A 24,905-nucleotide genomic window follows, 5' to 3' on the forward strand; every position below is an offset into this window, starting at 1 on the left:
CCATATACCTCACTAAAAATATAGTAGGTGATTTAGATCTGTTTTTAAGCATAAAAAGTAGCTAATTATCAAATCTGAATCGAAGTACTGAAGATAAGGGTATGGCTAACCAAATCCTTTATTTTTCCCCCCAGAATTGTCAATTCAACTCAAATGAAGGAAAATGTAAATGAACGTTAAATGTAACATATGTAATAGGTCATGTATTTTGTGATTGTTTATATCTTTTCTCCATCTGTATTTAAAAGCCTTATTTTTAAAGTATGGAATTTCAATGCAATGATTTTATTAGTAGAATGGTGCTGTTAAGATCTAACCAGTCATTTAGGACAATGTCTTGTATCAGTAAAAACAAGTTCCTTAGGAAAATGTTTTGGATGGTATATACTTTATATGTGCAGCTTGAAAAGACCATGTTTAACAGAGTATGAATCTTGTTTAGAGTTTGGCAAACCAAATAATTTCGGGAAATATCCCAACCACTCTATTACAAGTGCCATAGGCTATAATGCACCTCTAATATGGTAAACGGAATATTGGTAACGGAATATCCCATCTGCCAAGCTCTAAATAAGGCCGAAAATGTGTATTTTAACATTATATTTAAACTGAAACTAATAGCAGAAATCATGACAGGAATTCTGCATTTCCAAATGACCTCTCAACACTGTAGTCTTTCTTGAATGATAGATCCTCAACAGCAGCACACTATTCTCAGACAGATGGCCCATGTTGTCACAGTGCAGCATCCATAAAATCTTTTGGGTAGACGCCAGACTTAGTGAGTCTGAGTTAGATTCAGCAAATACTGTCCATGTTTATATTCAGCCATGAGAGAGCTGCATTTTGACATATATTATCAAGGGCTAGCATTGTACAGCGAACATTTATTTTCTGAGTGATGACTTCATGAACTATAGAGTCTTATTTTCTAAACCAGTGCTTACTGAATGTTTAACCAAGAATGTATGAATGGAAGATTTGGGTTTATTTGTTCTTTGGCTTGTAGGCAAGCATAAGCTCTTCAGGGATAGAAGAAGAATTCAATGCATAAATCCGTCAATAATTTCATGAGTGATTTTCAGTAAAAAAAAACATGCAGTAAAAGAAACATAGTATGTTGAGCAGTGAAAAAATATTCTTCTTGAAGGTAGCTAGAATTTTTACCATCCATCATTGAACATTTCCAACTGTATATCCTCTGTTACTGTAATAAAAATGTGTCTGTTTGAATTATTACCTGTAAAAGGTCATTTCAAAGGCAAGTAAGAACAGATGTGGACCGCAAACAAGGTGAGGAGTGGGGCAAAAGAAAGGGCTGAGTGTGAACATGAGTAAAAAGAAGCAATAGAGAAGCAATAGTTAAAAATATCACAAGCACTGGCAAAGCCAATACGAAGTGTGTATGCAAGAGCTTTCAGCTTTGCCAGTGTATTTTAGCCATGTTGTCCACCTGCATGGCTGCTGCTCAGCATGGCTAAATGTTAGTGGAGTAGAGGAGAGTGTTGTGGAGAAGAGTGAAGTTGTAGAGTGGAGTAAAGTGTCACAGAGTAGAGCGGCATAGAGTGTTGTGAAGTGGCGTAGAGTGCCGTGGAGTGGCATTAAGTGAAGCGGAGGATTGTTGATTGTTGTAGGCCGGAGTTGAAGTTTAGTGGAGTGTCATAGAGTGGAGTGTTGTGGAGTGGATTGCCATGGAGAAGAGAGGAGTGGAGTGTCATGGAGTATAGTGGATGTTGTGGAATACAGTAGAGTGTCATGGAAATTAGTGGAGTACATTGATGTAGTGTGGAGTAGAGCTGGTTACAGTATATTAGAGCAGAATGGAACATAGTAGGGTGCAGTCGTGTAAAGTGGCATAGAGTGGACGGGTGTAATTCGAGGGGAGTAGAGTCGATGGGCGTAGTGTTGAGGGGCAAATAGTCGAGTGGCAAATAGTTGAGGGGCTTAGAGTGGAATAGAGTGTTGTAGAGTGGAGCAGCATAGCATGTTGTAGATTGAGGAAGAGTAGAGTAGAGTAGAGTGTAGTGGAGTGTCATAAAGTGAAATAGAGTAGGGTGGAGTATAGTTGAGTAGAGTGTGACAAATGGAGTGACATAACGTGTCATAGAGTTTTACGGAGTGTCGTAGAGTGCCGTGGAGTGTTATAGAGTGTTTTAGAGTAGTGTGGGTTGGTTTAGAGTAGCCTGGAGTGCTGTAGAGTATCATAGATTGGGGTGTTGTAGAGTGTCATAGAGTGAAGGGTCATAGAGTGGAGGAGCATAGAGTGTCATAGAGTGAAGGGTCGTAGAGTGGAAGGGCATAGAGTGGGGGGCATAGAGTGGAGTAAAGTGTCATAGTGTGTCATAGAGTGTTGTGTCGTAGAGTGGAGAGGAGCTAAGTGAAGGGGCTAAATTAGCGTAGAGTGGTGCAGAGTGGCGTGGAGTTGCATAGCGTAGAGTGTTGTAAAGCGGAGGGTCATATAACGGAGACATCTAGAGTGGAGGATTGTAGAGTAGAGAGACATAGAGTGGGGGGCATGGAAGGACATAGAGTGGAGCAGCATAGAGTTGAGGGGTGTAGAGTGTAGTAAAGTGTTCTTGAGTAAAGTGGAGTGGCATAGCATAGAGTGAAGTAAAGTGTCAGTGTGGAGTAGACTGAAGTGGGGTAGAGTGTAGTAGAGTGCGTAAAGTGTAGTGTCATTGAGTGGAATTGAGTGCCATAGAGTGGATTAGAGTCTTAGAGTTGAATGGCACAGAGTAGAGTACAGTGGCCTAGAGCTAAGTGACACAGAAGGGTGTAGAGAAGTGTAGAGTGTTGTATAGTGGAGTGGTGCATAGAGGTGCAGAGTGGGGTAGAGGGAGTGGTGTAGAGTGGAAGAGTGGAGTGGGAGAAAGTGGGATGTCATAGAATCGACAGGGATTAGAGTGGAGTGCCAAAGAGTGAAGTAGAGGGGTTTAGAGTGGAGTGTCTTAGATTGTAGTAGAATGTCCAAAGTGAAGTAAAGTGGTGTAGAGCGAAGTGGCATTGAGTGGAGGAGAGGGTTGTAGACCGAAGTAGAGTGTAGTGTGGTAGATTGTCTTAGAGGGGAGTAAAGTAGTGTGTTGTAGAGTGGAGAAGAGTGAAGTGCTGTAGAGTGGAGTGCTATTGATTGGAGTAGAGTGGAGTGGAATAAAGTGAAGAGGTGTAGAGTGGGGTGGAGTGGAGTGGAGTGGAGTGGAGTGGAGTGGAGTGGAGTGGAGTGGAGTGGAGTGGAGTGGAGTGGAAAAGAATGTCATAAAGTGGAGTGGAGTGGAGTGGAGTGGAAAAGAATGTCATAAAGTGGAGTGGAGTGGAGTGGAGTGGAGTGGAAAAGAATGTCGTCAAGTGGAGTGGAGTGGAGTGGAGTGGAGTGGAAAAGAATGTCATAAAGTCAAGTGGCATAGAGTGGAGGAGAGTGTTGTAGAGTGGAGTGGCGTAGAGTGGTTATGCATGGTGTGGTAGTTCACTGCCTTTACTGACACCACATGCTCAATTGAAATGACCATTACATTTGCCCAAACACACAGTTTAACTGATAAAACTTTACAGTGCTCAAGTGATAATGTGTGGAAATGGCATCACCTAGTCTACTGATTTGTTTTGATCATATTAATATATTTGTTTCCAGCAAACTTAAGAATTACAAAACATAGGCTTAATTTTTGCTTTCCTGATTATGATACATTAATTCTGAAACATTTGCACAGATCATTTACAGAAAATGCACGTTGTTTTGTACCAGAAAAAAAGTTTTTCCTTTCACACCTCCAGATTGTCAGATAAAATCTTGCCTCTGCATTTGAATGCACATAAATTATGGCAAGACAAGAACAACATGTAAAGGCCTGTTTACAGAACGTGATCGCTTGTGGAAGAATACAGTCAACAGGCTATGTTCCATGGGAGGGACAAAGACATGCTGGGCAGCCTAAAACAAATAAAGTCAGCAAATAGAAAGCAAGCAAATGTGATTTACAAACCACAAAGCCAATGCGAAGAAATGGATGGAGTGCATACTTAAGTCAGCTTTCCGAATATTCCCAAGACGTCTTTAGCAATTGTGTGACCTAAACATAGGCATTTGATACTAACCAACAAAAGGAAAATGTGGAGCAGTTGACAGAACAGTTTTTTAGACTGTAACTAATGTTAAAATAGAGAAGTGAAATGATTAGTAAATGTAGTATAACGTTAGAGAGTGCGAAAAAAGAGAAGGACAGAAAGAGATTTCTGCAACAGAGATACTCTCAATATGAACACATACTACATGGTCGGATAAGAAAGAGTAGTTATTTCATTGATATTAATAGCGGCGCTTGGGATTTGTTACTCACGTTCGGGAAGGAACATTGTTAGAAAGAAAACCGCAATGTAACTTGTGATAATGTCCCCACTTCAGAGAATAATGGAAAGGGGCGACCACTCGGTCCCCCCGAACGTATGGCGGAGTACCTCGATCCCCCCGGGAAGCCATTTTGGGCGGGAGGCGCGTCTCGGCTGGTATGCCCGAAGCGGCGTAGCCGGGGCGCGCTTTTTCCCGCCCTAGAGTGGGCTGGCCTAGACACTGACGCGGCTGGCCACGCCCTCGGGGCAGGCAGGGGCGGGTTTACGCCCGCCCTGAAGACGGATAAAAAGGGACGCAAGACCGGAAGGCATCCTCTTGTTCCTGTGCTCTGAAGCTGCACCTCCTCGCTGCACGTGAGCTCGAGACGGAACGAAGAGCCAATTTTGAGCGTTGTAATCTTTCTTTTATCTTACAGATACTCTGTCGGAGGAATGCCCAAGAAAGGCGGGAAGAGAATGACGACTGAACAGATGGTTCGGGTCCTCATGAAGGAGATGACTGAGCTGAAAAAGCGGGTAGCGGAGAGAGACGGGGAGGGGGGCCCGGAGCGTCCGTCGGCTGGAGCGGCTCCAGGAGGAAGAGCCAAGAGGCCAAGGAGGGGACCAGCTGGGGGAGACGTCCCGGTTCCCTGTACCCCGCTCGAAGCGCCAACCCCAGTACCGGCGGAGGGGAATCCGATTCCTGTGGTGGTCACCCCGGTGTCCAATGAGGATATGCCGCCCGAGCTGGCAGCACAACTTGCAGCGTGGTTGGGCGACAGTAGTGAGGGCGCCACGGCTGCCGAGGCCCAGGCGCTGATGAAGCAATTGCGCGGGAAACGGGATGCAGCCAAGGTATCCGTGCCGGCTGCAGTAGTTGACAAGCCACAAGGGACGATGGCGACCGCAGATGCAGCGTCCGGTGCAGGTAAGCGGCCATTGCCGATTGCGAGGGATGAGTCAGCACCCTCTCGTAGAGAAAGGTTGGGACAACATGTGCCTTTGGCAATTAAGGAGAAGATTTGGGCGGGGGAATATGTGAACATCTTCTCGTTGCTTGTTGACCATTATGAGGTGGAGCATGTTAAGGGTCAGAAAGATCTTATGCATCCGAGTGTTTGGCGCGCAAAAATGGCCGCCTTTAAAGTGAATGAGAATATTGGCAATTGGGGCAATGCATGGGGAATTTTTACGTCGATCTTGGGGGAACGTAGGCCCGAGTTGCTTTCCGAGTTGCCGACCTATCAGTCACGAATCATGGGGTACTCGACATCATACCAGGGTAACCATTGGTTCTGCTACGATAATCTTTTTAGAAAGGCTAAAGAGCATAATAAAAGCTTAACCTGGGATTGTTATGATTCTTTGACATGGGATAAAATGAAGGAGACAGGTATGTTAAAAATGCCATTGGTAGGAAGTAATGTTGGCGAATCCTCCCGCCATTATGGGGGGACGCCCTTTCGTTCAGCTACGAGTACCGACGATTACTCGAGACCTGCCGGCAATACAGGTAAAAGGGGTTTCTGCTTCAATTTCAACAGAGGTAAATGTACCAGGCCCCAGGGATCGTGTAAATTTAAACATGAATGTAGTGGGTGCGGGTCGTCCCATCCTGAGTCCACGTGCAGAGCCAAAACGGGTAATAACGGGGGGAGGGGAGGCGCCAAACAGGTCTAACGTAGTCCGAGGGGCGCCTTTACCTACCCCGATTGATACCTTGGCGATGATTCCCTGGCTCAGTGAATACCCGGATCGTACTTCTGCTGGGGTGCTGCGGAACGGATTTACGTATGGTTTCCGCATCCCGGTAGGGGACTTTCAGGGTGTGGAGATGTGTAAAAATCAACTTTCCGTCCTGCAGCATACGACCGTGGTTCAGGATAAGATCCGGAAAGAGGTTACTCGAGGTCGGGTCGCCGGCCCGTTTAGTGTACCCCCGGTACAGAATTTTGTGTGTTCTCCTTTAGGGGTGGTCCCCAAGAAGGACCCAGGTGAGTTCCGACTGATCCATAATTTGTCAGCCCCACGTGGTCTTTCTGTAAACGATGCAATAGATCCAGAAGTGTGTTCGGTGCGGTACGCATCCTTCGATGAGGCCGTAGCCATCTTGAATCGCCTGGGGCCCGGGACGCTGATGGCGAAGTCAGATATCGAGTCAGCGTTCCGGTTGCTCCCGGTACACCCAGACGACCAGGGTCTCCTGGGTTTCATGTTTCAGGGTTATTATTACATGGATAGGTGTATGCCGATGGGGTGCTCTATATCTTGTGCCTATTTCGAGAAATTCAGTAGTTTTCTACAATGGGTCTTCACAAAGAAGACGGGTTTCCAACATGTAATGCATTACCTTGATGATTTTCTGTTCCTGGGGGCAGCCGGGGATCTCGAATGTGGCCAGGCCTTGGCCGAGTTTTGTGTATTAATGAAGCATTTTGGTGTGCCATTGGCACCAGGTAAGACGGTGGGTCCTGCGACTTGCCTCGAGTTTCTGGGGATCGAGTTAGACTCCAGAGAGGGTTGTTTTCGTTTGCCAACTGACAAAGTGTGGAAGTTCAGGGCAGCTCTGCAAGTGTGTCTAAATGGATCTAAAGTTACGCTGCATCAATTACAGCAGTTGGTGGGACAGTTGAATTTTGCACTGAGAGTTATACCGATGGCCCGCCCCTTTTCCCGTTCAATTGCCCAAGCTATGGTCGGCCTAAAGGAGGGCCATCATCGCACGAGACTATCGGCTGAGGTCCGCCAGGACGTGCGTATTTGGTTAGCATTTCTGGCGGACTTTAATGGTCGGGTCATCTGGAACAAACCAGCCGTGTCCTCTGAAGAGCTGGGGCTATGGACAGATTCAGCAGGTAGCATAGGTTTTGGTGCCATCTTCGGCACAAAATGGTCGGCACAAAGGTGGCCGACATGGTGGCATGACAATGGTCTGACAAGTAATATTGCTTTCCTGGAACTTTTCCCCATTTTGGTGGCCCTGAGAACCTGGCCAGAAGGGTTCAAAGATCACTCTGTGATATTTTGGTCTGACAATATGACCGTGGTCGAGTGCATCAATAGTCAGGCAGCACGATGTAAATTAATTTTAAGACTGCTCAAAGAAATTGTTTTACTGTGTATGCAACTGAATGTGCTATTCAGAGCAAAACATGTCCCAGGGGTAATGAATCAGGCGGCTGATGCACTGTTTCGTTTTCATATGCAGGCTTTTTCGGGTTTCCTTCCCTCAGCGGACCCAGAGCCGGCACCCTTTCCCGAAGCTCTCTGGTCTCTCGGTGCCCCGAACTTCGTCACCTCGTGGGAGAGAGTCTAGCACCAAGGACGAGGAAGGCATATGAAGGGGCGTTTCGGTCCTATTTGGCCTTTTTGGGGACTGATAGAGAGAGGCTTTGGGGCCACGAGGAATGGGTAGTGAATTTTCTGATATCCTTACGTAGGGCTGGGAAATCGGTGGCTACGGCCCAGAGGCATCGTGCTGCTATTTCCTTTGTTGCCAGGGCTCATAGTATCCAGGACCCGACAGCGTCTTTCGTTGTACAGAAAGCGCTGCGTGGGTGGCAACGCCTTGAGGGTCGCAGAGTAGATGAGAGGCGCCCGATAGGTTTGGATAGGTTGGCCCAGTTGTTGGCTACACTCCCTGCCACATGTTCATCTCGGTTTGAGGCGGTGTTGTTCCGAGCCGCTTTTACGCTAGCATTTCACGGGGCGATGCGGGTAAGTGAACTGGTGGCAAGAAACAAACAGGATGTGGCGGGGGGTTTGTGCCAAGAACACGTTCAGATCAGAGGAGAGGCAATGACTGTCTCCTTTGTCAGGTCCAAGACCGATCAAGACGGGATGGGTGACTGCATAATCATACGCAGGATTCCCGGGTCCTCCATGTGTCCGGTAAAGTGTTTAGAAGATTACCTAGCACGAAGGGTGGCATTATGGGGGGGGACCTTGTTGAGACACGCGGACGCCACCCCACTGACAAAATGTCAGTTTCAGCGGGTGCTTGCGATGTCAATTGCCGCTGCGGGCTTGAACCCGGGCGAGTTTGGGACCCATTCCTTTCGGATAGGGGCGGCTACGGAAGCTACAGCCAGGGGTCTTAATGTTGAACAAGTGAAACGAGTGGGGCGTTGGTCCTCCAATTGTTATAAGAGGTATGTGCGGTTGCACATGTTGTGAAGCTGTAATGATGTACTCACGCCTCTTGTTTTTGTTTGGTTTTCAGTTGTGCAAGCCTACGAGGCGGGGCGGACTACGCAGTCGACCCAACACCGGGCCAGCGGTCAGACATCACCGGCTGTGAAAGAGGAGGTGTGGGTCGTGGGCCACTCATACGTGAGGCGTGCCGCGGACGTATTCAAAGCGGGTGACATGATTCACGTAGCTGGGGAATACGGGTACAGGGTGTCCTTCTACGGAAGAGGCGGTCTCTGTGTTGACCAGTTTCAAACATTTTTCGAGGGTTTGTTAGGGCGGACGAGGTCACCGCCGTCGATAGTCATAGTACATTTAGGGGGCAATGATTTGGTCACCACCGGTAGACGACTTCTCCTGGAGGCAATGCTTTCCACTGTAAGTTGGTTGGCGAGGAGAGTTCCGGGGTGCACAATTGCGTGGTCCCATATGATCCCACGAAAGGTGTGGCGAGGGGCTATTTCTATTCCTGCTTTGAATCATTCGGTGAGAAAGCTTAATAACAAAGTGAGTAGGTTGTTCCGTTCCAGGACATTGCATTCTATTTCGCATGGCTGTATTAATGATGACAGTATGTATTTGGGGGATGGTGTGCATTTGTCTCATGTGGGGAATGAGTTACTCATAGCAGACTTCTTAGCATGGTTAAAAACGTTAAAACATGACCTTTAGGTAGGAGCTTTGTGGGGGGTCCGGATAGCCGGTCAACTATCCGGCCTGTGGCGGTAAGGTCATGATCGGTGAGCGCTAATTGGAAGATCCCTATGAGTGGGCGTCACCCAACACGGATGGGAGCGCTCGGGAGAGGTGGCCTTTGGCCCCTCAACGGGGAGGCGGTCCCTTCTAAGGATGGGTCGCCGAAAGAAAAGGAAAGGCGGTCAAGGCCCCTTCCTGTGTAGGAGGGGTTACAGCCCCCTCCTGGGGAATTTCCCGGGGCCAGTGACGTCTGCGACGGCAGATGTGGTAAGTTGTGTGGGGTTTGGGGGGAGGTCTACGCTACCTTCTAGATACCTCACACGAGTCCTCGAACGACCTTTAAGTGGCGTCGAGTTTAGGGGTGCCCCTGTCAAGTCAAGGGAAATTGGTAGTTGCACTCGAGGTACGCCTCAGTGCTGTCGCCCCTCCCAAGTGGGGGGGGGTATGTCTGGTTAGGGATCTTGACACCGGTTACGACCTTGCCGTTGGCCCTTAAACGTTAGGATGTACAATTTCAAAATTTCAAGAAAATGTTTTGTAGGTTGTTAGTTCGGCTAGGAGAACCTCTGTATTAGAGAATCTGTTAAGGTTAGCCAAACATCGCAATGTGGTAATGAAATTGTACATTAATATGAAACTGTTAATTTTTAATTTTTGTTTTAATAAATACGGCCGGGGAGGGTCACTCCCTCCCTCATCCAAAAACTTCAAGAACTGTTTCCGGTTTCCCTCCTTTGGGGATTGTGTTGAGAGGGGGTGGCGGGTATCTCAGCCATATGGAAAGGGGCGACCACTCGGTCCCCCCGAACGTATGGCGGAGTACCTCGATCCCCCCGGGAAGCCATTTTGGGCGGGAGGCGCGTCTCGGCTGGTATGCCCGAAGCGGCGTAGCCGGGGCGCGCTTTTTCCCACCCTAGAGTGGGCTGGCCTAGACACTGACGCGGCTGGCCACGCCCTCGGGGCAGGCAGGGGCGGGTTTACGCCCGCCCTGAAGACGGATAAAAAGGGACGCAAGACCGGAAGGCATCCTCTTGTTCCTGTGCTCTGAAGCTGCACCTCCTCGCTGCACGTGAGCTCGAGACGGAACGAAGAGCCAATTTTGACCCACCCACCAGCCCCTGAAGACAGCCAGTTGTTTGTAATAAAAGTGATCGATAATTCTATTTCGTTTACAGGTTGTGGTATTATCGTGTTGATATTGAGTGAGTAATAAAGTTGGCTACTTTATGTCTGTTGGTGATTAAAGAGATTCGGATTTAGGGTACATTTATAAGTATGTTTTTTCGGTCATAGTGGCCAATGTATTGTTAGTTTTGTTAGCATTGTCGTATTTGTTTGTTTGTTTGTTTTAATGTCTTTATTTCGATAATTGAAATCATAAAAGACAAATTAGCAATACATTTACATATTTATAAAATCAACAATGTACATCCAACTTGAATCCAAGGTTAAAAAGTTATTAAACCATCAACGACAATAATCAAGACATTAAATATTTCAAATATAATAACATTTCATAATAGTTAAAAAGCTCTAAAGTAAGTTTGACAGGTTTTAATGGTGGGCACTATGCAGCTTACACTCTGTCAGATAGCAGTATAATTCCTGCTTGATCTGATTACCCAGGCCCAACCTAGGTATTTAGCCAAGCATATCACAATAAAATCAGTTGTGTTTGTTTTTAAAACCCATATTGCATCTAAAGATTTGTTGCAGTTTATACGTTTAAAAATGGGTTTTAGCCACTTTGAACGGGGTTCACTATATCGCGGGCAAACAAACAAAAAATGTCCCATTGTCGTATTTATTTTGGTCGGGCGGTAAGGTCATGATCGGTGAGCGCTAATTGGAAGATCCCTATGAGTGGGCGTCACCCAACACGGATGGGAGCGCTCGGGAGAGGTGGCCTTTGGCCCCTCAACGGGGAGGCGGTCCCTTCTAAGGATGGGTCGCCGAAAGAAAAGGAAAGGCGGTCAAGGCCCCTTCCTGTGTAGGAGGGGTTACAGCCCCCTCCTGGGGAATTTCCCGGGGCCAGTGACGTCTGCGACGGCAGATGTGGTAAGTTGTGTGGGGTTTGGGGGGAGGTCTACGCTACCTTCTAGATACCTCACACGAGTCCTCGAACGACCTTTAAGTGGCGTCGAGTTTAGGGGTGCCCCCGTCAAGTCAAGGGAAATTGGTAGTTGCACTCGAGGTACGCCTCAGTGCTGTCGCCCCTCCCAAGTGGGGGGGGGGGTATGTCTGGTTAGGGATCTTGACACCGGTTACGACCTTGCCGTTGGCCCTTAAACGTTAGGATGTACAATTTCAAAATTTCAAGAAAATGTTTTGTAGGTTGTTAGTTCGGCTAGGAGAACCTCTGTATTAGAGAATCTGTTAAGGTTAGCCAAACATCGCAATGTGGTAATGAAATTGTACATTAATATGAAACTGTTAATTTTTAATTTTTGTTTTAATAAATACGGCCGGGGAGGGTCACTCCCTCCCTCATCCAAAAACTTCAAGAACTGTTTCCGGTTTCCCTCCTTTGGGGATTGTGTTGAGAGGGGGTGGCGGGTATCTCAGCCATATACACTCTACAACATCCTTAGTGCGATCACGAGACAAACAAAGAACTCATGTCAAAACGTAAAACAACATTCGGTTGTGGAAAACGTCACCTTTGGCCTTGTGTTAGCTTACCACGCACCTTCAGATGTGTCTAGAATACGGCAAAATCGGCAAACACTAGAGAAGCAGAAAATTGCAATGAACGCAGCCTGTGATTAATGTTTTATTCGTATTCTACACGCAGCACCTGACTTTGCTTTCTGCTCAGGTCAGGCAGCAAGGGATAAAGATGGCGCAGACGGCGACCTGATACTGAGAGAAACAGATTGTGGAGGTTCAAGTCAGCTGTTGCCAAAGAATACTTGACCAAACGTGTCAAGGTCTGATTGATGTGTTTGCGTACGTTAAAAAAAACACATTCATCACCTTCCTAAAGATTCTGTCCGACATAGCCTCCGGCTTGCTGGTGGAGTTACCCAAGAGAGCCCGAGCTCGCTGGCATCCGAAACCCAAGCTGGGACCGGCTACCGCTTTTAACTCGGTCCCCAACGTACGCACATTTCACAAGTGTCATCGCGGTTAGTGACAGGCTGCCAGATGTTCATTCTTTAAGGAAAATACTACGCTTTTCGTACAATTGAAACTGGCAGCATAGAGTGTGAGGTCACAAAGGAAATGATATATGACAGGCTAAATTTAACTAGCAAATATATTCTGCTGCTTGGATGGCGAAAGAACACTGTAGCGAAGATGTTGTTGGAAGATTATTCCTGGGCAAGGTGGCACGTGTGCCGTACGCCCCTCCGACCCACGTGTGTAGCGCCCTTTAGTCTGACTTCTAAATTCCGCTGCTGCCGCATCAGGCACGGGGGAAAAACAGAAAATTTCGGACACTCAATTGGGCCCGAAAGGCAACGAATGGGATGTGCCGTAACACCCAACAGGTGTTGAATTGAGCGAGGAAAAATAAAGGTACTTTAGGGCGATCCACTGGATATGCAATGTAAAGGGCTAGATCCTACCCTTCTAGCTCTCTTATAAGTGACTATTCAGAGCCACTATTCAGTTCCCTTCTCGTTGGTCTGGTCTGCTGGCAATGATCTGAAAGGTCAATGGCCACTTTGTACTTTCATTTGCCTAGAACAACGTTAGTCAGAGCCTGTGTATCCGTTGACCTTACAACTAGGTCAGTTTTCTTTCAATTGCAGCCCGGCTTGTCATTTTCTCACACGCTTTATATTTTTGCGAAACCTGATGCAAGGCTTGTAATACCAACCGCTCTAATGCACATGAGACCCTTTCGAACACAAGACTCTTCAAAGGACTGATATATCCTGTGCCGTGAATGCATGTTTCACTCCAAAGGTAACGTCACTATTGACGAACTGAGGGCCTGAGTCACAAATTGCATCTAGTAGTACCTAAAGTAGTACTACAGTAGCACACATTACCCCCTCATGGGTCCTCCCCGTCCCAGTCCTTACCACGTGAGGCAGTCCTGCCTCCACCCAGCCAATCAAAACGCCAGAAATCCAAAGGTCGAAGGTGACATAAGCCCCTCCCACCCACCGCCATGCCTGTTTTTTTTCTGCTCCGACGGCTGTCGGAACGCTGGTGCTCCCGGTTCCTGCCTCTGTTCCTGTTTGCTTCTGGGTGTTTTGGCGGTGCCGTGAGTGTTTCTTTTGCATTTTTAAATGCTTCTGTTTATGGTCTTTTCATGTTTTTACCGGCGCGGCCGCTCCGGTCCTCCGGCCGGCCACGCTCCTGTTCTGGGGTCAGGATGCTTCCCGTTCATGTGCTGGGCTGGGGCGGGGAGCCCTCCTGGTGTTCTGGCCCCAGGTCGTTCCGGCGCTGGTGCTTTAGTGCAGTGGCCGGCCCCTGCGGCCATGTTCTTCATATGTGGCTGTGGGTGGAGACTGCAGGGCTGCCCTTTTTGTTTATTTTCTGTTCTCACATATGAGATTGCTGTTTGGGGCAGTGTTTCCTGGAGGTTGCTGGGCACTTCCTTTCAATTCCACCACCAATGTGTGTTGGGTGTTTTCCTGGTGCTCGCTTCGGCAGCGCATATACTAGGCTTGGAACGTTACTGAGTAGATTAGCATGGTCCCTGCACATGGATGACATGCATATTCGTGAAGCGTTCCATATATGGGGTTTACTCCTTTACTCGCCATGTTTGAGGGGGACTTCCTCTCCGGTGCATCCACGGAGCTGTTGCTCATTGGTATGTCATATGCCTCTGGTGTCACGGGCTATCGTGTGCTGAAGGTTCAAGTCCTGCCTATGCTGTCAATGTGACTTGGGATGTTCATTTTCATGCTGTGCTTTGGAAATTTGCATTCTCTTTGTCCACGTAGCATCTTTTGCAGTTTTTCTTGGACTGTTTTGCGCTGTCTGCGCTGCTGGTGCATGCGGCTATGCCATCATCTCTTGTTGGTGGGATCGTGGACGTTTTTTCCCTGTTGGGGTATACATTCGGGGATGGTCCATGAGATTTCTAGCGTTTTGTTGCTGGGTCTTTCTCCCTGATTCATTTGCTCCGGCGGGGTTTGTTCCCATATTTTACCGGCCATTTCGTGCTGTCCTGTTGGCTGTACTGGCTGCGGTGTGGCTTGGCATTGCCATGCGGGGTGTTCCTCTCTTTCTGGGGACACGATTTCGCCTGGCGGTCTTTGTCACCAGGTATCCTCCATTTTTCTTCTTTTTTGCGCCTTCTCCCTCGGTCTTCGGAGGCTTCTTCCCTGGAGGTCCGGGTTGGGCGGTTGGTGGATTCCGCTCTCAAGAGTTCGTATGCTGCTTCTCCTTTTTGGGGTGTGTGCTTGCTCTTTTTCGGTCTGTGCTTTCTTAGGGGTCCCTCCTTCCGGTCCCGGATGGTTGGGCCTTGTCCTCGGCTACCGGGGCGGCGGGGGCTTGTGAGATTTCTCTCTGGCCTGCGTTTTGGTGCTTTGCCATTCCCCTAGTGCCTTGGTCCTATGCCTGCATTTTTTGCACTACGTTTGGTTCCCTGCCTCTGCGGCGCCTGCTGCTGCCCCTGAATGTCAGTCGGATGTGTTGTGCCCGGTGGAGTCTCCGTGGCCTGGTGGTTGCATCTCTTCCTCTTCAGGTTATGTGTTCCACTCCTGGTGTTGACCTGCTTGTGGGTCGCCTATCTCCTTTGGTGTCATTGGTCCGGTCTGCTTTGAGAATGGTGATTCCTGTTGGTCGTCATTCTTGGTTGCCGGTTTCCATTCCGGGCTGTCCCCCTTTTAGGCCATTCTTCTTTGGCGTCGGACAATTTTTTGTCGCTACGCTCTGTGGTGCTGGTTTCGGTGATGGAGTGGGGCCGGGGGTCCTCTTTCTCTCTGTTCCAGGTCCTGGCTCCCGTTGGTTTTTCTGTTCGGTTCTGCCTCCCGGGGCTTTGGTCGGGTTGGTGCGGCTGTGTCCCTTTCGGTTGAGCCCCTTGCAGCCCGGTTTCCCCCTCTTCTTGGTGGGTAATTTTGGCTTCCCTGGGTGTGGGAGTCGCCTGTTTTTCTCGTTCCCCTCCATCCGGCTGCTCAGAGGTTTGCGGTGGTTGAGTTCCGTTTCCTGTTTTCAGGTGTTTCCTTTCGGTCTCTCTCATGCTCCTCTGGTTTTTTCCACGGTGCTGGCTCCTGCTGTGGGAGTTTGCTGGCCTGGTTCCGGTTTCTGGGGTCGTTTTGGGTCTGGCCGTTCCTCGTCTGGTTCCTGTTCGGGGGCTTCAGTTCCTCAGGACCGGTTTGACGCTTTGCTGGGGGCTGTTTCTCAGTGCTCGCTTCAGCGGCTCGTATGCTTTCTGCTGAGCGTTGCTGGAGGGGGTTGACATGGCCCCTGCGCTAGGATGACACGCATTTCGTGGGGCGTTCCATATATCCGGATCTGTTCTCTGTCCTTTTGGATCTTCTGCGGGTCCTACTGGGTCTCCCTCCTGCCCCGGCTCGGGGTTGGTTTTGTGTCCGGCAGATGGTGGTTGCCTCCTCGGCTGTGGTTCCTTGGGCTCTTGTGCACCTCGTGTCCTTGGTGTTTCTTCTGATGTCTTGTTGGGTCCTTTGTCTTGCTGATTGCGAGGCTCTGGTTCCTCTCTCTCACCATGTCTGGTGGCTTTGCTCTCCTGACCTGGTGTGGGGGATGCATTTCTGCTTTCCTCTCTCCTCTTGTTGTCCTTGGATGCCTGTCCTTGGGTTGGGGGCCCCGTTGGGGTCCTTGGTGGCCGGCTTGTCTGTTGTTCGGGCTGGCGCTCTGGGGGCTCGTTGTTGTTTGGGCCTTCTTGGGGGGTCCCGGTACGTGTCTCTGTTCCTGCGGGCTTCCCTGTCTTGTTTCTGGGCGGCAACTTCTCTGTTGTCTTTCAGAGGGTCTTGAGAGGCATCCCTGTTACGGCGGTTGGTTTCTTTACTGGAATGGTACTCTGGTTGTGCCTTCTTTTGGTGGCTTAGGCCGCTTCCTGCCGTCCTCTGTTTGGTGCTGTCTGGTGCTTGTTTCGACGGGACATGTCCTTTTGTTGGGACATTGCGTGGGTGCTTGGGAGTGTGCGCTGGTGCTTGGAATGGCCCTGCGCTGGTTTGTCTTGCTACTTCGTGTAGCATTCCCTCTGTCTGTTCCAGGTCCTTTTGTCTTTGGTTTGGGTCTCTTGGTTTGGTCATTTTTGCTTCCCCTCCTGTTGCTCTTCTCCCCCGGTTTTTATTCCGGGGTGGTCTGTCCTCGGGGTTGCTCTCTCGTTTCCTTGGCCTTCGGGTTTTCTGTATACCTTCCCTCCCGTTTTTCTCCTCCCGGGCGCTCTGCGGAGGTTTGGGGGGTGTCGGTGTTGTTGGGTTGGCCTTGCTGTTTTTGGTTTCCGCTCCTGCTGTTGCTGTTGGGAGTCGGATTTGGCTAGCCTCCCTTGCCTCCGGCTCTGCTTCTGGGTCCGCAGCTGTCTTTGCCCTGTCTTTGGCGCTTGCTTCTGACTGCCTGTCTCTTGAGAGGCTGTCTTTGGCGTCTTTGGGCTGTTCTTCTGTGGTGGCCTGTGGCATGTGTTGGTCGCGTTGGCCTTCCGCTCTTTGGAGCTGTGATGCACTTTGGGGCTCTTTTGTTTCCTGGTGCTCTTCTCTTGGTCGGAATCCATGGTGGGGTTCCTGTTTCTGTGCTGGTTTCTCCAGCTTGGGTTTGTTGTTGGGATTTTTCCCCTTCCGCTTTGTCTGCTCGTTGACGGCGGTTTGTGCTTGTCGAGGCCTTGGGGCTTCCTCGGTGGTTGTTGCCCTTTGATGGGTCGGCTTCTTCGGAGCTTTTGCTTCGTTGTCCGGGCTCTCCTGTTCTCATTTCTTCTTTGGGCCTTGCCTGCTGTTTTGCATGGTCTGCGGTTGTCCCTTTCATGTCCTTGTTAGTGGTGGACGTGTTGTGGTTGTCCACTGAGTTGTTTTTTTTTGCTGGCCTTCTCTTCCGCTTGTCGGAAGGGTGCCTTGCTCGTTTTGTTTCCTTCTTTGCAGTTTCTGCAGGTTTGAGTAGTTTTGCGGCTTAGATCGGGCTTTTCTGCCTGTTTCTTCGTGTTTCCTTTTGCGGCTGGAGGTGTTGCTTCCTGTTTTGCCTGCTGTGGGGGTTTCTCCTGTTCCCCTTCTTTGGGTGTTCGCGGGGCTCTTCTGTTTTGCCTCCGATGTTCACTACAGTCTCAGGTTTCTCCTAACCTGTTTGCCTCCTGTGGGTTCTGTGTCTGCTTCCTGTGCTGATGGGGCGGGGTCTCTATCCTGGTGCTTTGTGGGGCGGCCTTTTGGCGGTCCCGTCACACTTTTGTGCGACGTTCTCGGCTTGATGTTTTTCTTGTCTCTTCTGACGATTTCTGTTGGCGTCTTGTACGCTGCTGTTCGTCGATGCTTTATTGTTTGAAGTTTTGTACTTTTGCATGGATCCCTGGTGTCCTGCATTTTTTCTTCTTGGTTTTCTGCTTGTGAGTTCCTCACGTGGTAAGGACTGGGACGGGGAGGACCCATGAGGGGGTAATGTCTTATTACTTACCGGTAATCTTCATTACCCCGATTAGGGTCCTCCGTCCCAGTCCTCTTCCCTCCCTCCCTCCCGCTGTGTTTGTGTCTGAGTCTTGTTGATAACAGGCATGGCGGTGGGTGGGAGGGGCTTATGTCACCTTCGACCTTTGGATTTCTGGCGTTTTGATTGGCTGGGTGGAGGCAGGACTGCCTCACGTGGTAAGGACTGGGACGGGGAGGACCCTAATCGGGGTAATGAAGATTACCGGTAAGTAATAAGACATTACTTACTAGAACATGTAATTCACGAACCCAGGAGTGTAAATCTCCACCTCTGACTGTCCTATCTTTTCTATGGGGAGTTCTTCACACATATAGGTTTACTACTTCGAAGTGAATGTGGGAGGCACCAGGGGGAGTGGCTGGAAAAAATATAGCATGCTTACTACCATTAGAAGGGGTTTAGAGAGGGGTAAGGAGGGGTTTAAAGAGAATTAGGGAGGGTTTAGTGAGCGATTTGTACACACCTACAGGAGAGTAATCCATAAACTGCGCTTCTAATTTTTTTTTACAGCAAAAAAATACCTAACACAGCAGTAAATGTAGCCGAGCTCAAGGCTGGAGTAGGTCCAGCACCACACTTGCCAAACCACTGGTACTACAACATCCTCTTATGGAAATAATGTTAAATGTAATTAAATTAGATTATTTAAACAAGCTAAACATGTAATTAAACGTCATTTAATGTTAATAAATAAAAACAAGTATTTATTGTTTTATCTTGAAATATTTTAATAAGCTTTTATAAATATGTAAAGTAAAGTAAAATGTATTTCTGTTACAATATATTTAAATTACTTTTAATTAATTCTATACATCATTCTTAATACGTATTAATACATATTAAAAATATATAAATTTACTGTAGGCGGGAATTTACATTTACATTACATCACAAGGCAGTAAAAGTTCACATCCGCTTCCAGAATCCAGCAGCCACTCTAATCGTGTATGAATGCTTTGACTCTGTAGAGTCCTCCAAAGACCTTCAGCTAGGTTTGTCTTACACACACAAAACATACATACGAATACCACATACATACAAATAGGTAGTTTATGGAATAATGCTAATAATATGAAGCACTATTTGACTCTGGCATATGATTCGAAAACTGGAGATTCCATTTCCTTTGCCATTCATTTTCCAAATGAGACTGGTGAAGAAAAACAGATATAAGGATTTTCCCAACTTTTCTACTGACTTGCAAACAGCTGATCCATAGAATTAGAACGTAGCAGACAGAATAAAAATCATGTCTGGGGCACCTGGTATTCAAATTTGAAAATAATAAAAACTAAATAAATATATGTGAATGGATCGCATTTAAGGGGGAAGACAAAAAACACTGTGTTCTTCAACACCTTTTTGGAGCCGAAAAAAATGCTTGGTGGAGAACACTAAAACTGGCTTAAGGTAGTGGTATAAGGTGGTGGTATTAGTGAACTGCGCGGCAGTCCTTTACCATGAAATAATACTGACGACCAAACGTTTTAAAGCGTAAACATTACTTAGAGGCTGAATCAAGACAGTGCTGTTGAAGAGTTGAAGTCTTGCGCTAGAACCACTGGCCCCCACGAACACCACAACGCCCAACTCCACTACAATGCCAGGACCCTCCACGCACTCAACACCGGCCGAACACACTCCTACTTCCAGGCCACTTGAAGCACACCAAAGTACCCTTCTCTTGCCGGAAATGCAGCTTCACCAGCAACAGACCCGCAAATCCACCCACTAGGACAGGACGCAACCACCTCTGATGCATACTTATGAACACCCGCTTCACCTGGAGAAGTGTGGCTCAATGGTTAGAGCGGCAGACCCTGATGCAGATGTCTAGCCCGGGACCAGGGTTCATTTCCCCGCCTCGGCGGGTCTTGGGCTCAAAAATTCCACGGACCTGATAATTCTGGCCTCAGTGCCTATTCCAATCATGGAGTCCCACTCTGCAACTCTGGGCAATAGCTTGCTTAATCTCCACAACGGCCCCCACAACGTAAGGATGCCTGGTCTCCACCTTGGGGGTGCCCAGGAGTGGATGCCTCACAGGGAAAGCCAGGATGGGTTCCACAGCGGTATTCGTACAAGCGCCTTGAGAGCCTTGCGGGTGAGTAGTGCGCTATACAAGTATCAATTTACATTTGCAAGCAAACACACCATCGAGTTCTGGGACCTGCTTGACACATCCTCCCCGGACATTGCTTTCCTGACTGAGACCTGGATGAACGACTCCTCGGCACCCAACATTGCCATAGCTATCCCAGACGGCCACTAGATCACCCACAGTTACCGCACCAATGGAGTATGAGGTGGAATCGCCATCATCCATAAATCCACCCTCAAGATCTCAACCAACTCTGATGACACCCTCAACACAGCCGAACACCTGCACTTCCAGATCCAGACTGATCCCAACACCACCCTGTGAGGAACTCTGATCTACAGGCCCCCGGACCCTGGCCACAGTTCAGTGACTCCATCGCCGACTTTGTAAGCACGTACGCTCTTGCATCCATGGACTACATCCTCCTCGAGGACTTGAACCTCCAATTCAAGAAAAGCAACAACACCAACTCCACCACCCTGCTCGACAACCTCGACGACCTCGGACTCAAACAGCTCATCACGACTCCCACCCACTCCGCTAGACACATGCTTGATCCCATCTTCTCCGCAAGCTCCCATGTCTCCTTCAGCCACACCACCAAATTCCACTGGACCGATCATTGCTGCGTCCACTTCACCTTCAAGAACCGCAGCAATTACCACCGCACCCAACAGATCCCCCACCGCTGCTGGAGCAAAATCACCAAAGACCAGCTACACACCACCCTCGCCCACAGCCCACCCACAGACCCCACCGACCGACACCGCCGCCAGCAGCCTCAGACGCTGGGTCAAAGACGGTGCCAATACCCTCGCCCCAATCAAGAATCCCTCCAACAACCGCACCAACAAGCCTGCCGGCTGGTTCACCGCAGACCTCCAGACCTCCAAACAAAACTGCAGAAAGCTGGAGAAGTAAAGGGCGCCACGAACAAACACCAGAGAACCAAGCAGCCCACTAGAATGCCGTACTCCAACATCATCACCTCGTCAGATCCGCCAAAAAGACCTCCTTCAAGGACCACCTCGACAAAAACGCGCACAACAGCAAAAAGCTCTTCAACATTGTGAAGGTACTCTTCAACCCCAGCACCAACGACCATAACACAATTCTCCTCCTGAGCAAATACTAAAACCTTATCGCAGAATCAATCCATAGGACAACATCAAAAAACAAATTTATAGAAGAGATATAAGATAAGTCCAATGTATTTCAAAACTTCCTCTTTATTTTCTTCTTTCCAGTCACTCTGTACTTTTCATTCTTTTTTTTTTTGTTTACTTTGCCAACACGTGTTTCGTCCTAACTCATACAGCTTATGGACTTCATCAGGGCTATTATCTATCTTTTATCACATCTATATTGGCGAAACCAAAAGGTGATCGAGACTTGAATTTATCCTAGGTAAAACACATATTGATGTGTAACGTGTTGCCTTGTCTGTATACGTATTTCTCTATGAGTAGATAGAAAATCTCCGTTATATATATATATTCCTTGGAGTATCGGCACTCTAGTGTCCAAATTTAGGAGAAACGAGTCACCTGTTATCCTTTCTTTCGGTAAAGAGGTATATTATCTCGGTACAAGGGAGTCTTTGCACGGACAGCATCAACGACATTACACCTTCGCAATACCTGTGCGACTCCCTGGCCTCCTTCTTCCACCGCAAAATCGCAGACATCCACGACAGCTTTAACAACCAGGCCTCCAATACAGCCCGCGACACCTCAGACCCCACGGCCACCGACCACGGCGACCACCTCCTCACCTGGACCAACATCAATGACGACAACACCATCAAAATCATGACTACCATCCACTCCAGCTCCCCGTCAAACCCGTGCCCACACCACATCTTTACCAAAGCCAGTGCCACTATTGCACCCCACCTCTGCAAAGCCATCAACATCTCCTTCAAGACCGCAACCTTCCCGGAGAGCTGGAAGCATGCCGAGATCAACGCCCTGCCAGAGCAGACCCCAAGGACCTCAACAACTTCCGGCCCATCTCCCTGCTCCCATTCCTGGTGAAGGTGCTTGAGAAAACTGTCAACAAACAGCTGACCTGCTACCTCGAGGAGAACAACATCCATGACCCGTCCCAGTCCGGGTTCCACAGCAACTACAGTATCGAAACAGCCCTCATCTCCGCCACCGACGACATCAGGGCCCTGCTGAACAACGGCTAGACCGCGGCCCTCATCCTCCTGGACCTGTCAGCCGCCTTCGACCCTGTCTGCCACTGCCACCACCATCCTGCCCTTTCCTCTGCAGCTACAGATCTCCTACCTCCAGACGTCCTTTGTCGAAATGAAGACCACTTCACTCCTCATCAGAGCAGTTTGGCTCAGCCTGTCAAAGGTTGGCTAAACAGGAGAGGCTGTTGAAAGGCTGGATTTTGACACACCAGAAAAGCAAGCTCTATAATTTATTTTCTGTGATAATTATAGTAAGTTTAACCTTGGCAAGTTGTTGGATTTATTCTAGCATTTTAATAATTTGAAGTACATTTTTAGCTCACTCCTGTCCATAGGTATACTTTATTAAAGTATTCAAATGTTAAATATTGGAGCCAATGTGCTACAATGGGCAAAAACGAATTGGCAGCTTTCCATCACCAGGCCATATAAAACATCTTTTATGATGTCCTTGCTTATTTTAACATTGTACTTTACCCTTGGGGCACCTAGGGTAGACCTTAGGTGGGACTAATAAGTGGAAATGAACCCTGGCGTAGTTCGTGTAGTCCCGCTACGTGTATCTAAGCGAGGTGCACTTTGCACTACACAAGCCACGCGAACTGCGTAGTGGGGTAGGGAAAACGCTGTCCGCACTGATTGCACAGTGTCAGATGCTTGTCCGCTCTGTGCAATCATTGCAAACAGCATCTTGCACAGTACAAGCGGATGTTTTCTGCCGCTCAAGTAGATTTGTACTCGAGCGGCAGTTTTCTCAGCGCGGACTAGTTTTTCATCACGAGCGGTCACGAGTACACACGACCACTCGCAATGAGAAACCTGACCTTTATTTTCCACACTCGCGATCGCCAACTTGATGTTGGTGATCGTGAAGGAGGAAAAAGTCTCGCTGCGATGTCAGTTTCCTCGCTCGCGGTCGCCAACTTGACACTGAGGACCGCGAGCAAACAAAAAATGCCACTGCGCTTTTTTGCACTGTGCTACATGCAATTCATGTTGCACGTAGTTGCGTAAACAATGCAAACTACGCGAGCGTAGATTAGTCCTACCCCGAGGGTTAGTAGAAATTAGGTCATTTGAGACTTTGGAAGTACCTTGAATCCCAAAGTTTACTTTCATATAATTTTAATTTAAAGTCAGCCTGAAAAACAGGGTTGACTTTTAAAATTACGACAGGCAACACAACAGGGTACACGTGAGTGCATGAAATCTGCTGGGCCTCTAAATCTACATGCCCCACCATATACTAGGGTCTTACCGGTAGGTTGCCTAATTACCAGATAACTTTTACACAGAGCACTGGCCCGGAGTCTGTTTAGCAGAGCCCAGGGCACAGTCAGAGTCAGCTTCTACGGGTATCAATCAATACATTGGTGTCATCAGGGCAATAAGGATGACTTTCTCACAAAGACACGCTAATCTTTGTTTAGAAATGGGATATACAAAATGAGATATTGAGAAGAGGGCTTTCCACACTTTTTCATGCTGGGTTAAAAGAAAGAGGCGACAAGTGTAAATATGGCACCCAGGAACTTGAATATCTGGGGCACAAGATTTCTTTAGCGGGTATCAAACCAAAATGTTTTCTTATAAAAACTATTTACGTAGCTACCCCACCTCTAGATAAAGATGCCATCTGCTGCTTTTTAGATTTGGTGAAGACTATGCTCTCTTTGTCCACGGGTATGCACAGACAGAAGAACCTTTAAGAGCACTGTTTAGAAAAGGAGTGAAGTAAATGTGGACAGAGGATCTAAATAAATCATTATAAAATGTAAAAAAAACTATTTGTGGAAGCTTCTGCATTAAGTCAAGATAATTGCAAATGGGTGATTACTGTAGACGACAGCCTATAAGCACTAGAGGCAATTCTTGGACAGTGGGTGTCTGGAAAAGAGAATACCATCTCTTTTGCCTCAAGGACATTGAGACAAGCAGAGACACATTATAGCTTGATAGAATCGGAGGTGCTTGCATATGCATGGGCTGTACAGAGGTTCAAAACCTACATTCAGGGATGTGAATTTTAGACTTATAGAGACCACAAGCCATTGGTACGCATTCTCAATGGTGGTAGTTCTCACAGAACATCTGTGTGATTGGTGGGGTTGCTTTCCAAAATGTATCACTTCATAGTTAAACACTTGCCTGGTGGGAAAATCTTTAAGGATGATTGTTGGTCAAGAATAGAATTAGAGGATAACACTTTGGATGGTGAAGGGGATGTCATGGAGTGTGTGGTTGCTGTGGTGGATGCCATTGAAGAGTATGCCCAAGAGATAACAGAACAGATGTGACAAAGTGCTTACTGTTATGGCCAGATTGTCAGTCAAGGCAAACGTTATATAACTAATGGTTGGCCAGATTGCAGAGTTCTATCAGGTGAACTCAAGTATTTTACGCAGGCAGCTACTGAGTTAGCCATTGTCAATGATGTGATCATGAGCCATGATTTGTTTGTTCCTCCTGAAGATTTAAGGAAATACATAATTACTGTAGTTCACCAAGGTCATCTGGGCATCATTAACACTTCAAAAGCAATGTTACTAGTGGCCTTCAGTAGATACAGAAGTTAAATCCATGATTGGTGGATGTACCGGATGTCACCTTTTAGGACATACATCGAAAAACCATGGAAAATCTTATTCATCCGGTGCCTTTTCCAGACAATCCCTAGGAAAAGTTAGGATTGGACTTCTAAGGACTATGTGAAGTATTATTTACTGAGAATAATGTTTTGATTTTGCTCATTGACTAACACTCAAAGTGGATTTACTTTGTTTTTTTGTGATGTCCCTAGTACTGAGAATGTTTACACAAATATTTGTGTTAGAA

General features: G+C 47.9%; 1 non-coding gene across 1 annotated transcript; it reads left to right on the plus strand.

Moving 5' to 3' along the window:
• Window positions 1-13,802: 13,802 nt before the first annotated feature.
• On the plus strand, window positions 13,803-13,909 carry LOC147733519 (U6 spliceosomal RNA). Its single transcript, XR_015308851.1, has one exon. It is a non-coding gene; the product is annotated as a U6 spliceosomal RNA (small nuclear RNA).
• Window positions 13,910-24,905: the final 10,996 nt, after the last annotated feature.

Source organism: Lissotriton vulgaris, chromosome 2_1 (assembly GCF_964263255.1).
Source record: "Lissotriton vulgaris chromosome 2_1, aLisVul1.2, whole genome shotgun sequence".
Classification (NCBI taxonomy): Eukaryota; Metazoa; Chordata; class Amphibia; order Caudata; family Salamandridae; genus Lissotriton; species Lissotriton vulgaris.